The sequence below is a fragment of the Charadrius vociferus genome, unplaced genomic scaffold, assembly GCF_000708025.1.
Source record: "Charadrius vociferus isolate BGI_N301 unplaced genomic scaffold, ASM70802v2 scaffold273, whole genome shotgun sequence".
Lineage (NCBI taxonomy): Eukaryota > Metazoa > Chordata > Aves > Charadriiformes > Charadriidae > Charadrius > Charadrius vociferus.
Window position 1 is genome coordinate 418,582 of NW_009647750.1, and position 14,705 is coordinate 433,286.

A 14,705-nucleotide genomic window follows, 5' to 3' on the forward strand; every position below is an offset into this window, starting at 1 on the left:
CTGGAGGTTTTCTCCTCATCCAATGACTACACATGTTAGATAGCTCTTTTGCAGTTCTCAGAAAGATATCATGGGGTTTCTGAGATTTGATTTGGTTTAGATTTTTTGTATTATTACATTTGCATATTTCCACATAAGCATTTTTGCTGTCTCCATTGTATACTTAATTGCATACATTGGGTTGACTGCATTTTCAGTTTCCAAGAGTTTGCTGTCACCTGTGGGTGAAATTTCCTTTAATTTCTGTAGAAAGACAGAAAAAAATGCTGTACAAATGCAGCCATCTGTCAGTTCCTTCATCCTAGTGATTTTTCAAGAAGGATATACAAAAGCATATCCTGAAGAATGAACAAAAACTATTCAGGTGCAAAGCTCTATTACAAAAAACTTGTCAAATGTTCAACTCCTCATTCCAGCAAACTATCAAATGGAAGTTATACAATAACATAAAGCCCAGAAAACACACTTATGTGAACTCCAAGACATGTAAATATTCAAAAGTTGAAATTTGGGGAGGTTTAGGAAAGAATGGATTACTCTTTAATCTTCTTTTCACATAAAGCAAACCCCAAACAAGTAATACATTTGTAAAGGCATTTTTCAAAGCTTGCAAATGGAGAAATTAAGAGATACAGGTTATAAACTGTGGCACTCTTTGAACCACAGTTCCATCTAATGCACAGTCAGAGGGCATTATACTCAGTGAAATTCCATTATTATTCTTTCGGAAAATAGTACAGGCATGATCCAAAACTTTTTGAAGACTGGAAGGAGGATGAAAATAATTTCAGGAACGATCTCAGAGTGTATCCATAAACAAAAGCTCAGCTACACAATTGAAAGAGGTCAGAAATAAATTAACATAGACTTTAAGCACCAGGAAAGATGAGAGATTTGGTGGACTTTTGCCTCTAAAGACAGTTTGAAAGGTGAAGTGAGAAATCATCTGTACTCATCCAATCCCTTTTGTGCTTGAGAAAATGCATACCTTTGTGCATTCTCTAGTATGCGAAAGCGATTACAATGAAAGACCGCCAATTCATAACAAGTTTATCTTTCAATAGGAATTGCCTGTAAGATCAGAAATTTGTGTTGGCTGCATCAGCCTTACTGGGCAGAGTTTTCATTTTACAAGCTAGGAACAGAAGCAGAAGGAAATGATGGGCCAAAATTTACTTCGGTAGCAAGGGTGACCGAAGTCAGGTAGTAAGTCCGGGGCTTCAGCTCCAAGCGCTGGTCAATCTAGCCACTGTAAGAAGACTTCTGGTGTCAGAGATAACCACTTAAGGCCTCCTGAAGCAACTCAGACGTTTATTTCCATTTTCACCCTCTTGCATATAAATACCTCCTCACATGCTCCCATCCTCTCTGGTCCTTCTTATGTCGAAGCCACGTGCCAAAGTGACCTCTTATTTTCTTCTCACTCTTATTCTTTCATCCCATAATCGGATCCCTACATTTCAATGACTGCCGGTTTCAGCATGCTCTGTAAAATGCACTTAGTATAAAAGTTCCTTGCCTTATTTCCTGGAAAGGTTTCTTAAAAAAACAAGCAATGGCCATTGAGACAAAAAAAAAAGACAGAACAGACAAGGAAGATACAGAGGTTTTAGTGTATCAGTTTGCACGCTAGAGCTCCCCACCTCCCAAATCAACTACAAACGTTATAATCCTCTTCGCAGAAGGGGCATCTTCAACATCATCTTTATTTTTGTCTGAAGAATGCCTAGCAGTGCTGACTTAATGAAACAGCAAAGGATGGTGCTTGCCTTTTACAAAGGGACAGTTATCTCAATACAAACTGCTACTGAAAACAATGCGACCCAGATTTCACGCTTTACAATGCATGACTCAGTCGCAGAGCTCACTGGTACAGGATATCACTAGGCTGAGAGCTGAAAAGGTTTCAAAAAAAGGAATGGATATTTGCAGAATTTTATATAAGCTGCAACAGTGGAGGCTATTAAAAATAATATCACCAATGTAGGTGATGTGTGGTGATAACAACATCATAGGGTCATGCTATAGGATCAATTCAGAACGGGAAAAGATTAGAAAAAACTTCTATAGAGATTTTGTTTCATAATTATCTGTAGAAAGCTTGTCTCATGATTGCCTGCTGTGTGGTAAACACGATGTGCTGAAAGCTGGTTCTATATGAGTTTCCACACTCTTAATTCAGGAGTTAATTTTAAGGTAAGAAATTAGAGCAATCCAAATCATTTATACCATAAGTCTTTGTACTTGATATTAATTAAAAATATACATTTCCAGACCTATAATGCAAACTGAATTTAGACAACCTATACCTTCTCCAGATTTAAATTTCTTTATCTATCTGAAAGTGCTTTGGAATGTTTGCACAGAGTTCATCAAATCTTTTAGTAGACTGTAACAGCATCATTATAAAAATGATTCAAAATTCCAAACACTTTATCTTGTACAGCGGTCCAGGGGGTAAAAGAAAGATATTTAGAAGCCAACTGAATGGTGACCTGTATGCTATTTCAGAGCATACATCTCCCAGCTGAAATCCAGGGCATGCATATTTCCAAAATGTGCTTCTGAAGATACTTGATAAATGATACATTATACCAAATATTTTATTTCCACAAGTCCTTCTTCATAAGTGATAAATGGCAGTTGAAAGATGACTGTCAGTGACTTTAATGTAAAGCTTCAAATGCAGCCTCAATTCCTTTCTTATCCATTTTTTCTCCAGTGAAACCTGTTGCATTAAACTACTTCTTTTACTGAGAAATTAATTTTCATTTGATAGAGAGGCAGCATTGCTGCATTTCAACAGGAGGCAGCTATTCCCAAGCCTGTATCCACAGATGGGTTTTATGTGTTTTCCACCTGCCTCCAGAGTATCTGAGACCTTCCCTATAAAATCAACAGCCAACCCCTCTTAGACTTCATAAAAAGTCTCTAGTTTGATTCTTTATTCTTAGGGGACAAGGAGGGAGAGAAGAGGAGTAAAATTTGCTCTAGGATAGCTTTCTTTCTGATGTTATGTTTTATATCTATTCCTTTTTATGTTTTAATAGGGTTTATTGGGTTAAAAGAACATATCCTCAGCAGTGGAAGAGGGGTTTCTTTGAAGACAAAGAGTTTGTTTTTCCTAAAGATAATCAGGACAGTATTAGCCTGACTGCCTCTGGGAATGTGTTCCTTAGTCAGATCCCTTGATGGAAATTATCTTATGATTTGCTGTCACATACTTTATAAATTTTGGTGGTCTGCATTGCCCTGAACTATTCCAGCTGGATACAGACAAAACTTCAGTCATTCACATTGCACACATTTGATCCACTTATGGTTTGGAAAATTGACACCAAAGCCTGAAACTGGCATCAGAAGCTGAAATCAAAACTGAAATTTGGAGAAAAATGATGGTAATTTAGCTAATTTAGGTAATTTTTCCTAACTCTGTCAAGCAACATAATGAAAATTTGGGCTTATGTTAGAAAACAACAAGGGTCAAAAAACCCTTGCAGTATTTTGAACTCTCCCCTGCAATAGATTTACTTCAAAGCTGAATGGCATCAAACTCTCAATTCATGAGAATGTGCTTTACTTCTGGCAAATTGCACAATTTGGACAGAATACAAACCAATAGACTAGAAATAGAGGATATAGTCAGGTACAGACGAGATCAGAGCAGCAGAAAAGGAAGGTCGTCAGAGCCAGCCATATTTACTTGATCTTCTTCATGCTCCCCTATTAAAGAGACTGTTTAACCAGTAGCAGTTAGTGAAGGCATAGCCTCATACGTCCCCTTCAGCTGGTGATGGCAGCTAATGCTTTACCTCCTTGCCCTCCTCCCCTTGGTTTGCCCCTTACAGGAGCTCTGCAGAAGCCGTTCTGCAGCTTCTTCAGCTGTGGGGCCCTCTTCCCAGCATATGGGAACCCCTTACAGGGGACGTGCCTCAACAGCTAGTGCAAAATGAATAATAACGGAAAATTAATTGCCTTAGAATTACTTAGTTGAGCAATAGCAAGTAAATGCTGTAGGGATTTTAACGAAACAAAGGGGAGTTGCTTGACATAGTTTAGAAAGTATGACTTATACTGATGCAGTGTTCACGGATGGGCTAAAGCAGCTCTTGAGGCAAGCACATAGGGTACAGCTGCTGGAATATGGTGTGCATCAAGGATCCCAAGTGACTACAAGCATCACAAAAATCAGTGACAGCAAGAACAGCTACTTATATCTTTGTCTGCAGATTAGAACACTGTCTATATGTATTCTATACACGCAGCCACACAAATCATAAAATAAGACTGTAGGTCAAATTTTTATAAAATCTTTTTATAAAGCTCATTTTTGTAAGTCAAAATATGTCAAAACCACATCACTGTATGTAAGTATGCCTTGCTTGAAAAAAATAAACAAAATCCCTGGACCAACAGCTTACTCATTTTTACAAGAATTCAGTGGTGATTCAGTATAATACTACTACCATATGCATTAAATATGTGCCCAAGGTCAGTTAGGAACACAGACTGGGCAGGGGGGGACTGTGGACTTGGAAACATTAACTGCATATTTCAGTATTAACATGCATTCTTATTAGTCATACAATAAATGGCTGATCCCTGTAACTCTGTGAAAATAACATTCAGTGAGCTCTTTTTACTGACAAATTCCCAATCTTAAAAGACTTGAAACATTAGATTCTATAGCAAACTGTAACTCCTGAAGAACATCTACACAACCCCAAGGTATGAAAGCACCCATCTATGACATGCTGCTAGAATATCCATTTTCGCTCAGATAGTGTGCAAAATCACTTGTTCTCATTCAAAGTCAGTGGAGAAAGTCATGGTATAAGCAACCCCGCCTTCGGGAAAGGCATAGAAGGCAGCAGTTTGCCACTTCTTAATGCAATGTTTCAAAATATAAGATGGCACTACACAAGCTGATTATCTTAAATAGAAGGTGATTAAAAGTAATACCATATGGTATTCAAGAAAAGTTAGCGCCTCTGTTAGTTCACTTTTACTCTTACGGTATGTTGACTGAACAGGCTATGAAATACAAGGTAGGGTTAACTTGGGAGTTTTGTCTAGAAAAGATAACCCTTAAATTCTATGATTAAGTAACTACATCTTTTCACCAGCTGACATCAATTCTTTCTATATGTAAAACACAATCCATTGAAGGAGCGAGAGAAAATTAAGGAGATCAAATTATTTTCTGTGAACAAATTATCTGATTAATTCATTCCCCTCCTCTATATAGAAAGTCTGTAAGCCAAGTCTAGATTCTGCAAATGTATTTGATACTCCATAGTGCTATCAAAGGCTTTTAATGAAGAACGTGCACAATTTGCAGTCTTTTCACTGTCTATGAGCTTTCTTCCTCAGAGACATCACTGCTTGTAGAGAAAACTGGATGGGCTAAAGCTTCATGCTGATATGGGACATTGAATTAACTGGTTCGAAGTGTCCCTCAAATGATGCAAGGACAAATATATCCTTACCATATGAGAAGAACAAGACTATTGAAACTCTTATATTTTCATGCCTTGGAAACTTGGGCGAAAAGTAAATTTGGAGAAAAGAGAGTGGAGCCAGGAAGGAAGGAGGAAAACAACATTTGTATAGATGTTGGTGAGAGGATCCAGAAGAGTGTTTATTCCTATATGATGAGGGTTGAAATAACTGGTTGACTTCTAAGTTAAGTCTGGTTTTAGAAAACCTCCCACCTCAGAATATTGCTAATAAGAACTAGGGATAAAAAGGTATAGCATCATACCTAGTAAATATTTCTATCAGATTCATACAAAGAAGAGGAGTCTGTCCTATCTATATTATTACAGCCACAGGTGGATGTTTTCCAGCCTCTACCTGTTGGGATGGCTCTGATGTAAGAAAATCATTTTATACACCCCCAGGGAACAACAGAAGGTGAATATCCAGTAAGATCTGACAGTCTGAGAGCCCCTCAGAGCCAAATTTTAAAAGTGAGTCCTTTTATTTGCTATGAATTTGGGGGTTTTATCTTAATGTGAAATTGGGCAGAGGCACACAGAGATGAATGAGCTGATGTTCTGTAAATCGGGGCCTTGAGTCAGGTCAGATTACTAGAAAGCAGAGCCCTGTGGAAAGACAGGATGATGATCATTTTTATGTGCCAGGACACCTCACTCCTGTAATGCCTGAGCTACAAAAACCATTTACTATATGACTAAAGTAGAGAGATCTGATCATGAGCCCATAAAGGATCGGTTACCTACACGATCAAAACCAGACCACTACTATGGGCTGACATGACCAAAGCCTTTGTATATCAACAGGCTGGCCTGGCAACAGGCTTTCAGTCTTGTAAGACCCTTTTGCAAGGGTCAATTCAGTCCTCCAACATCTCAGCGGGTTTTGCTGCCTCCATCCACTCCACATGCCTTGATATCATTCCTGATGCACACCCTCGTTTTTGTGTCCTAAAAGTATGATTCGTAGGGACTGCAAGACACTCACTACGTGCGGAGTTTCAGAACATTTTCTGAAACTGAAGAAGATGCCACCATCTGTATTTCCCGGATTATCTCAACATCCTCAAGACTAATGAGATTGTGAATTTCTAGTAAAGAAATTACATGGAGCAAATCATAAAAGTAAGGAGCAAACCTATTTTACTTTCCCTGTGTGAGTCTTTGTCAGCCTTCTTTTAATATTAGGATAATATGACCAAATAGAATTACAGCCATGCACTATGAACAACCGTACGGCAAACTGCAGCACTCGCGTTACCTTTACAGGGAGCTTTCTGCTCTAGCCAGCAGTTCCTCTGGAGAGATTTTCATCCGTGATACCTCCTCTCTCACTCCAGTTTTCTTCTCTGGATATTTTTTCCTCTCTGGATCATGCCATCACATCTCCCTCCAAGCCTGTCCCCTGCACTCTCTCATGTTTGTTCATTCACTTTTGCCCCTGCTCTTGCTGAGGGAGGACATCATTTCAGGCATCAAAAGAAGCTGAGTGGTTCTCAACCCTGGTTGTGTGCATTAGAAGTGTATGTGTGTTCTAACACCTTGTTAAAGTTTTAAGACTTCATGGCTCTCTACCCCTCTGGTTGCCGTAGGCAGGGTAGAAGCTGAACAGCAGCATTCAATTAAGCTAATTTAATGTTCTATTGCCTGTCTCAAGCAGAAAGGAAAAAAACCAACCCACAACACACATAATAGGCAAGGCAGGGCAACATGCCTGTGCTCGACAGTCTTTCACAAATCGAACAAAATACAGTTCAAAATTAGTTTTAAAAGGCAATAGAAAATCGAAAATGGACATTTGGAAATTAGTTTTTACACTTAATGTTGAAAATATGACTCTTATTATTGCAAAAAATAGCATTCTGCAAAAAGTGGAGCCTGTGTGACACAATCTTTTAAAGCCGACAATCCTATCAAGTCCTTAGAATAGCAAGCAGCACCATCCAGTGGCAATTTTTTCCTATCAAGATCTTAATTAAGGCAAATTTAAATACTACAGAAGTACCTTAGCACCCAAAAGAAGATATTTTTCCTTAAAGCACACATATTCAGAGCAAAGACAGACTTGTACCAAGATAGATCTAACAATTAGACAGGCAATAGTCAGTGTAAAGTCAATATTCATGTTGGATTAATAATAAAAAAACATTGTTATATCAAGCTGGGATCCAGCTGACGGTTTTGCTTGCTATCATACTGTATTTTTGTTTGAATTTAAACTTATCCTAACTTATCCCCTCCTTGTCTTACAGGACTCTGCTTCCTTTACGCTTCCTTTGTTGCATTTACAGCAGGTAGAAATGACTGTAGTTTACCTAGCTGGTGCTGGTTCTGTCCTGTTGGAGCCTCCTTGTTGGTGGCAGTAGCTCTGCTCTACCCAAGCAGTAGAAATCCCGGCACCTCAGGGGTACTGATCCAATGCTCCTCATAATGACCAACTTGTAATGCTCCTGCACAGCTGCTTTAAAGTCATTTTGAGCCTCTCAAAATGCAGAGAAGTCAAGACGCACAGAGGTCACACCCTCCTCCTAAATCAGAGAAAGGCAGGGAATGACCATAAGCCGTGGTAGTCTATACTGCTTAATTGCTAGCTCAAACACAGGCTGCTCTCTCTGGGACAACGTCTAGGGTACCATTTGGGGAATATTTCACTCTGGGGGACAGGACAGATGGATCCACTGCATGTCTGGATCCCCTTGTTCAATCCAGTCCTCCAACACCTATCTCCTCAGGCTTTGCTGCCTCCATCTGCTCCCCATGCCTTGATACCATTCCCACTGCACATCTGCGGTTTATGTCCTAAAAGCATTATTCATGGGGACTGCAGGACTGCCTTCATTATATTGCACATTTTCAAGGAGCAGAGGGAGGAAGAGAGAGAACAAAAAGAGTAGACTTTTGAATGGTAATGGTGCTTTAGGGTTATGGGGACTCCAAACCAGACCCACAACCACATGCTGCCAAGGAAGGATGCAGCAAACCTGCTCCAGAGGGAGCTAGATTTTTCTTCTTTCTACTGGACCTTATGGTTTGGGTTTCATTACACCGGATTCAGGTTCCGCGCAACCCCCAAAGTCACAACATCTATGATTTCTGCCTCGGCCTTGGAAGTTCACTCTCCAGGCCCTACTTCTTGTCTCCGTTTCTACCTCACTGTATAACACTGCAGATAGTCGAGACAATATCAAGGCAGGCTTCTCTCTCCCCTAGTCAAGACCAGTAGTCTCTTAAGAAAAGGAAAGCATGCAGGAGAGTAGCCTCGCCCTGCTGGAAGGTGGCCAGCGCACTCAGGGATACTGCCTTTCCCACTCTGCCCTGATCTTTGGCTCTTTTTCTCCCTCTCACCCCCAGACAGGTGAGCAGATGAGAAAAAACTTTTATTCTTACCCAGTGAGGTATGGCTCAGACTTTTCACCAAAGAAGATAGATGGTTTGTTCTGATAATCTGCCCCTAATTTTCTGCCAAATCCTACATCAGCATTTTAATTCCTCTTCACAACTTTTCCATCCTCGCAAGACTGGAAATAATATCAGGAGGAATATCCTTTCCCACAAAGGCTGGGTAGAGCAGCAGCTGCAATTTCCTTCTTTACACCATATTTTCCAATAAAGGCTATGGATTTTCTTCTGTCCCTTTGCTACCAATCTTTTGGTAGATATATGTGAAGGTGGCAACACTCTAATCCACACTCTTCTCCTTCTCTATTTAAAGACGGATCAATATGAGAATGGATGGGAAGTGAGAAACCATGCTGAGTAAGCTGATCACTGGTTTCTGTGTCTTTCCTCATTGGAAAAATTCTCCCTTAAGATTAGGCTATTGCCATCACTTAGTATTATGTTTCGCATACTAGTGAATATTTCTTCTGTTTCCTATTCCCTCTCTGAAGCGTAATTTTCCCTGGCAAACAAATAGCCTCATTGCTGGAAATAAGCAAAATCTGGACTGCGTGAGCATAGACAGTAGTAATAACAAACATCTTTTTTCATTTGCAAAAATGCTTCCTGGGAGGAAACACTGGTGTAACCAGCCCACAATGCTACAAAGAATGGTCAGACTGAACCACATAAAAGTTTTGCTGTCTGCAGCTAATTTCTGCTGGTTAGATGCTGTTACGTATCACTCTGCTTTGAGTTAAAGAAATTAAGCTTAAGGGATGTTTATTCATAATTTAAGATAGTTAATAATAGAAAAGTAATATGGAGAGAAACTGACACTCTCCATTTCCATTAAAGTAATAAAAATTGTGATTATAAGCCCATGCTTCATGGTAGTAAGAAGCTAGAGCTTTTAAGGCCAGATCTTGCACTTTCAAGTATTTGTGTTTTAAAAAGAAATACAGACATGTAAATGTTATTCAATATGTCAGATCATTAAAATGCCATTTGAAATATCCTCACAAGATTTTTCTTAGGGCTACCTACAAGACAGGATATGAAACTAAATGATAGCTCCTGTGATAAAACAAGCCCTGTGGAGGTTCTCACAGAATTTCTGATACTGGCTGGTGTCACTTTTCTGCCATTTGATGTGCTACTGATAGCTCTTCTGGTTTTTTTTTTTGTTTTTTGGGTGGTTTTTTTTGTTTTTTTTTCTATTTAATAAAATAAATGTTATTCTGTCTTTTATCCTGACTAAATAAAATGTTTTATAAAATAGCTTTAAAAAGGCCATCACCTTCTTATTTGTTTCTGCTGGCTCATTTAAGTATCATAAACAGCTAGCACTCCATTTTAACCCACAAATATATTATTAAAGGAAAATATTGGACAAGTGCACACAATAATGCATTCAAATTAATGAGCTCTGTCCTTTAATAATAGATGTTTAACATTCCTCCTCACGTTTCTAATTAATGCAGCTCCAACATAGCTGCAAATATGCAGTTAATAATTATTAATAAGAGCTTTAACAACTCAATAAACTTTTCTAAATACCAGTAAAACTTTATAATATTAACAGTTATTTTAAGGTATAGATAGGCAGATTGATTTCGTCCCTTTTGCCTGTATTTGTGTACACAGAGAATGGGATCATACACCAATTACCCTGGCAAGAAATCTAAGATATCTCACTGTACTGCAAAGAGGGAACAACGAGATTTTATCCACACTACTTTTCCTTGACTATCCTATACCACCACAAGGCCAAGTGCAAGGTCCTACATTTGGGTCGGGGCAATCTCACGCACAAATACAGGTTCGGTGGGGAATGGCTGGAGAGCAGCCCTGAGGAGAAGGACCTGGGTGTGCTGATTGACCAGAAGCTCAGCATGAGCCAGCAATGTGCAATCGCAGCCCAGAAAGCCAACCGTATCGTGTGCTGCATCAAAAGAAGTGTGGCCAGCAGGTCAAGGGAGTTGATTCTGCCCCTCTACTCCACTCTCATGAGACCCCACCTGGAATACTGCATCCAGCTCTGGAGTCCTCAACATAAGAAAGACATGGACCTGCTGGAGCGTGTCCAGAGGAGAGCCACGAGGATGATCCAAGGGCTGGAGCACCTCTCCTATGAGGAGAGGCTGATAGAGTTGGGGCTGTTCAGCCTGGAGAAGAGAAGGCTCTGGGGAGATCTTACTGCGGCCTTTCAGCACCTAAAGGGGGCCTACAGGAGAGCTGGGGAAGGACTTTTTACTAAGGTATGTAGTGACAGGATGAGGGGAAATGGCTTTAAACTGGAAGAGGGCAGGTTTAGATTAAACATTAGGAAGAAGTGTTTCACTTTAAGGGTGGTAAGGCACTGGAACAGGTTGCCCAGAGAAGTTGTTGAGGCCCCATCCTTGGAGGTGTTCAAGGCCAGGCTGGACGTGGCCTTGGGCAACCTGGTCTAGTGGGAGGTGTCCCTGCCCATGGCAGGGCGGTTGGAACTCAATGATCTTCAAGGTCCTTTCCAACCTAAACCATTCTATGATTCTATGATTCTAGGAAATCATATGCCACTGCTTATCGAGTCTGAGTGAACGGGGTGTACACGGTCACTGTAGTTATATACAAAGAAGAAGCCTTTGATGGAAAAAGAATGGAAACCAAAAGACAAAAGGCATTTTTATCTGAAAGAACAAAGAAGTTTGGAGCAGAAAAGTGTAAAAAATAAATTTTCAAAACTAGAAAGAGCCAATCTTGAAATAAATTGCAAACTAATTTAGTACAGCAACATCACTGTAGAACTCTGTACCTCAGCACCTTACATCAGATGCCCCTGTAGACCAACATGACGACATGCCTATAGCCCATCTTACCTATGTCCCTCAGTAATCCTGAAGGGTCAGACAGTATAGCTCAGATCAACAAAGTTACACCTGGCACAGGTTTTGTTTGTTTGTTTGTTTTTTATCATACACTTGTTTTAATTTCCTGTGCAGTGTTGGCTTCCAAGAACGAAATGAAATACTTCATTGTTTTCAACAAGTCTATAAAATAGTACAAATTGGATTAACTCAAAAATACCACAAGAAACATTTTTTTTCTCCTTTCTCCTCTGGGAGAAGGGGAGGGAGCAGAAGACTGAAATGCAAAGAGGGAACTGATCGATATTTGAAGAAAAATCAATTTCAAGAGAATGAATGTCTAGTTACTGAAGGAAAGAATGATTACATGGGGAAAAAAAAGGAAAAAAAGCCCACAGATTTCAAACGGAAAATGTAACTAGGAGATGTCCATCTGAAGAGATTAAAAGCAACATACCAAAATTTCAAGGGCCAGAATAGGATTGCGAAGGATATTTGTGGTAAGGATAAAAAAGAAATCATTAAAAATAAAAGAGGAAAAAGAGGCATCTTCTTTTACCAGAAACATATTTACATTCTTTGGAATGTGTAACACGCAATCGGTTTCAGAAGAAACAACACTTAAAATAAATACTCCTAAAACTTTGATGCCAACATAGAGGCAAACAGCTGCCCTAAAGCAGAATTCACCCTCTGTGTTTACAGCAGTACAAGTCTGGAGAAGATGACAGTTTACAGTAAATGGACTTCATTTTCCAACTGGAACCTCTTACTTCATCGGCTTTTTCCATCATCTGTATCTGCAGGAGGCAGAATGTCTTGTAGCCTGTTCTTCTGCACACTCCCTGGTGATTAAGGTAGCAAAGGGCAAGTGGAGAAGGGGAAGGAAGGATTAAAAGATGAGGACAGTGGGGTTGAGGAGGTTGTGGGCACAGGATCTACAGTTCATGTTTGAGGAAAAGGCTGTGCAGAAGGAGCAAGAGGCACACCTTCAGGTTGCTCTTGTGAGTTGTAACAGATAAAATACTTCCTCTTTCTTCATCATTATAAGAAAATATGCGAAAATATAGCTCTAAAACTTGTTTGGGTGTCCGCACTGTCTGAAGTTGAACCTGTATTGCCAATGATAATGAATAAAACACAGGAAACTATAATAAAGACTGGTAAAAGAAGGGAGCAGCAACACTGAAAATGAAAATCCATGAGAGATTGCTCCTGCAGCAACACCAATTGATTTCTCTAACAGTGATAACTGCTAATGGAATAGAGAATGCAATGTGTTGAGAAAGCAGGACTTCAGGCACTAAAGTTATAGATACCGAATATAAGGTAAGCTGTTATTATATATTCTAACAATATTATGGATCTCTTGCAAGAGATCCATGAGGGAACCAAACAACAGTCAAGCTTTGTTTCTATGATAGTTATTGCCAGCTTATATTATAGTTTAAAATTTATTTTGTCTGTAGCATTTGTCATTCTTATAGATGTTATGGAGAAAACACCTAATATCATGGTGCAATAGCTGACTTTCCACATTTTAAAATTCTAAAAAGTTTATTGATAAGTATCTATTTCTACTATTGAATTTGCAGAAATAATTTTTCTGCCAACAACAGAAAGTTTTCCTTGCTCTTTTAACAGAAACAATAAGCTAATGAGTTGTATTAAAACTTTTTCTCAGAAACAACAGGAAAATTCCTTGGCTTTGTTTTTCAGTTTCAAGCCTTTATTTCATTTCACACATTAATTGTTCCAAAGTAGCCTTCTAGGATGCAAACACGAAACCTCAGCCATTACATACATTAAAAACCTGTTGCTTTTGCAATTGCTAAAGGGTTGCAATTTTTATTTTAAATAAAACTGCATTTAAAAGATTATTTTGTTTCTGTGCTGCATGTCTATATATATTTATAGTAAAATCTATAAGCCCCTCCACACTTAATATTATAACTCTTTGCTCATTCATAAAGTACATAGAGGCCGTTTTAGTTTCATAAATAAATCACTAATGCTGAACAACATCATCTTAATATCTAAAGCATCTGTCATGTTGTATGTCTCCAGTACTGATATTTGGTTAGAAGGTGTTCAACTATCCTGCCATTTCAACGGGTAACAGGATGAAAAGCTTAAAATATGCAAGGGATGTGAAAGAAAAATGAGAACGCTGGACATATTTACCATGGAACACCTTGTAGACTTGATTTGACTCACTTTTCTGTTCCATACTAGTGTAAATCGGGTGTGACTTAACTCGGAGAACTCATTGACAGTGTGAATGCTCACATGAATTAAAAAAAAAGTTCCCTCCCTGTATCTGTTCTTTATTTCAAGATAATCAGACAGGAAGTGTTTTCAGTTCAGAGAAGTCAGTTGGAGGCCTGTCATATTTCTGACATCTTTTCCATCCGCAGTGCTGATGCACGGCATTTTTATTTGATACCTCAAGGCTGTGGAACAGAGTTGCAATATATGTTTAAAGTTCCCTGTCCCTTGACTTCTTCATGTTAAGTCAGACTTCATTTCCTCTTTAAATGATACAGTAAAAGAATTTCTAAATGTCACTCATGAAAAAGCATGCTCAGTTTAACCTTTTAAAAGTACACTAAATTCATAGCTTGAGCTGCCTTAGAGAAGGGAATAACCAAATTCACCTGTTTTTAAATCAATTGTTTTAAAAATCAGATTTTTGACACCTTTTATAGCCCAGACTTATTTTCACTCTCACAGCCAAACTATAATCCTGTTAAAATATTAAAACACTAATAGGTCCTAATAGAATAAAATGCAAGATTACTGTAACATAGCTATCACTTGCCAAAATCTGTTACAATTCAGAACAACTTACTCACATATAACTTATTCCATGCTATTAGTAACACTGATGGTACAGCAAGGATTCATATACGCATTTTAGAAGTGTATTAAAGCCCAAGAGTGATCCCTTCCTTGTGCTCCATTTACAAGGCGGGGGGGG

The 14,705-nt window shown here is 38.9% G+C and overlaps 1 protein-coding gene across 1 annotated transcript in view; it reads right to left on the reverse strand.

Annotated features, from left to right (window-relative positions):
• The window catches only part of OCA2 (oculocutaneous albinism II), a 178,297-nt gene that overhangs the window by 124,885 nt on the left and 38,707 nt on the right, over window positions 1–14,705 (reverse strand). The window lies entirely within an intron of this gene.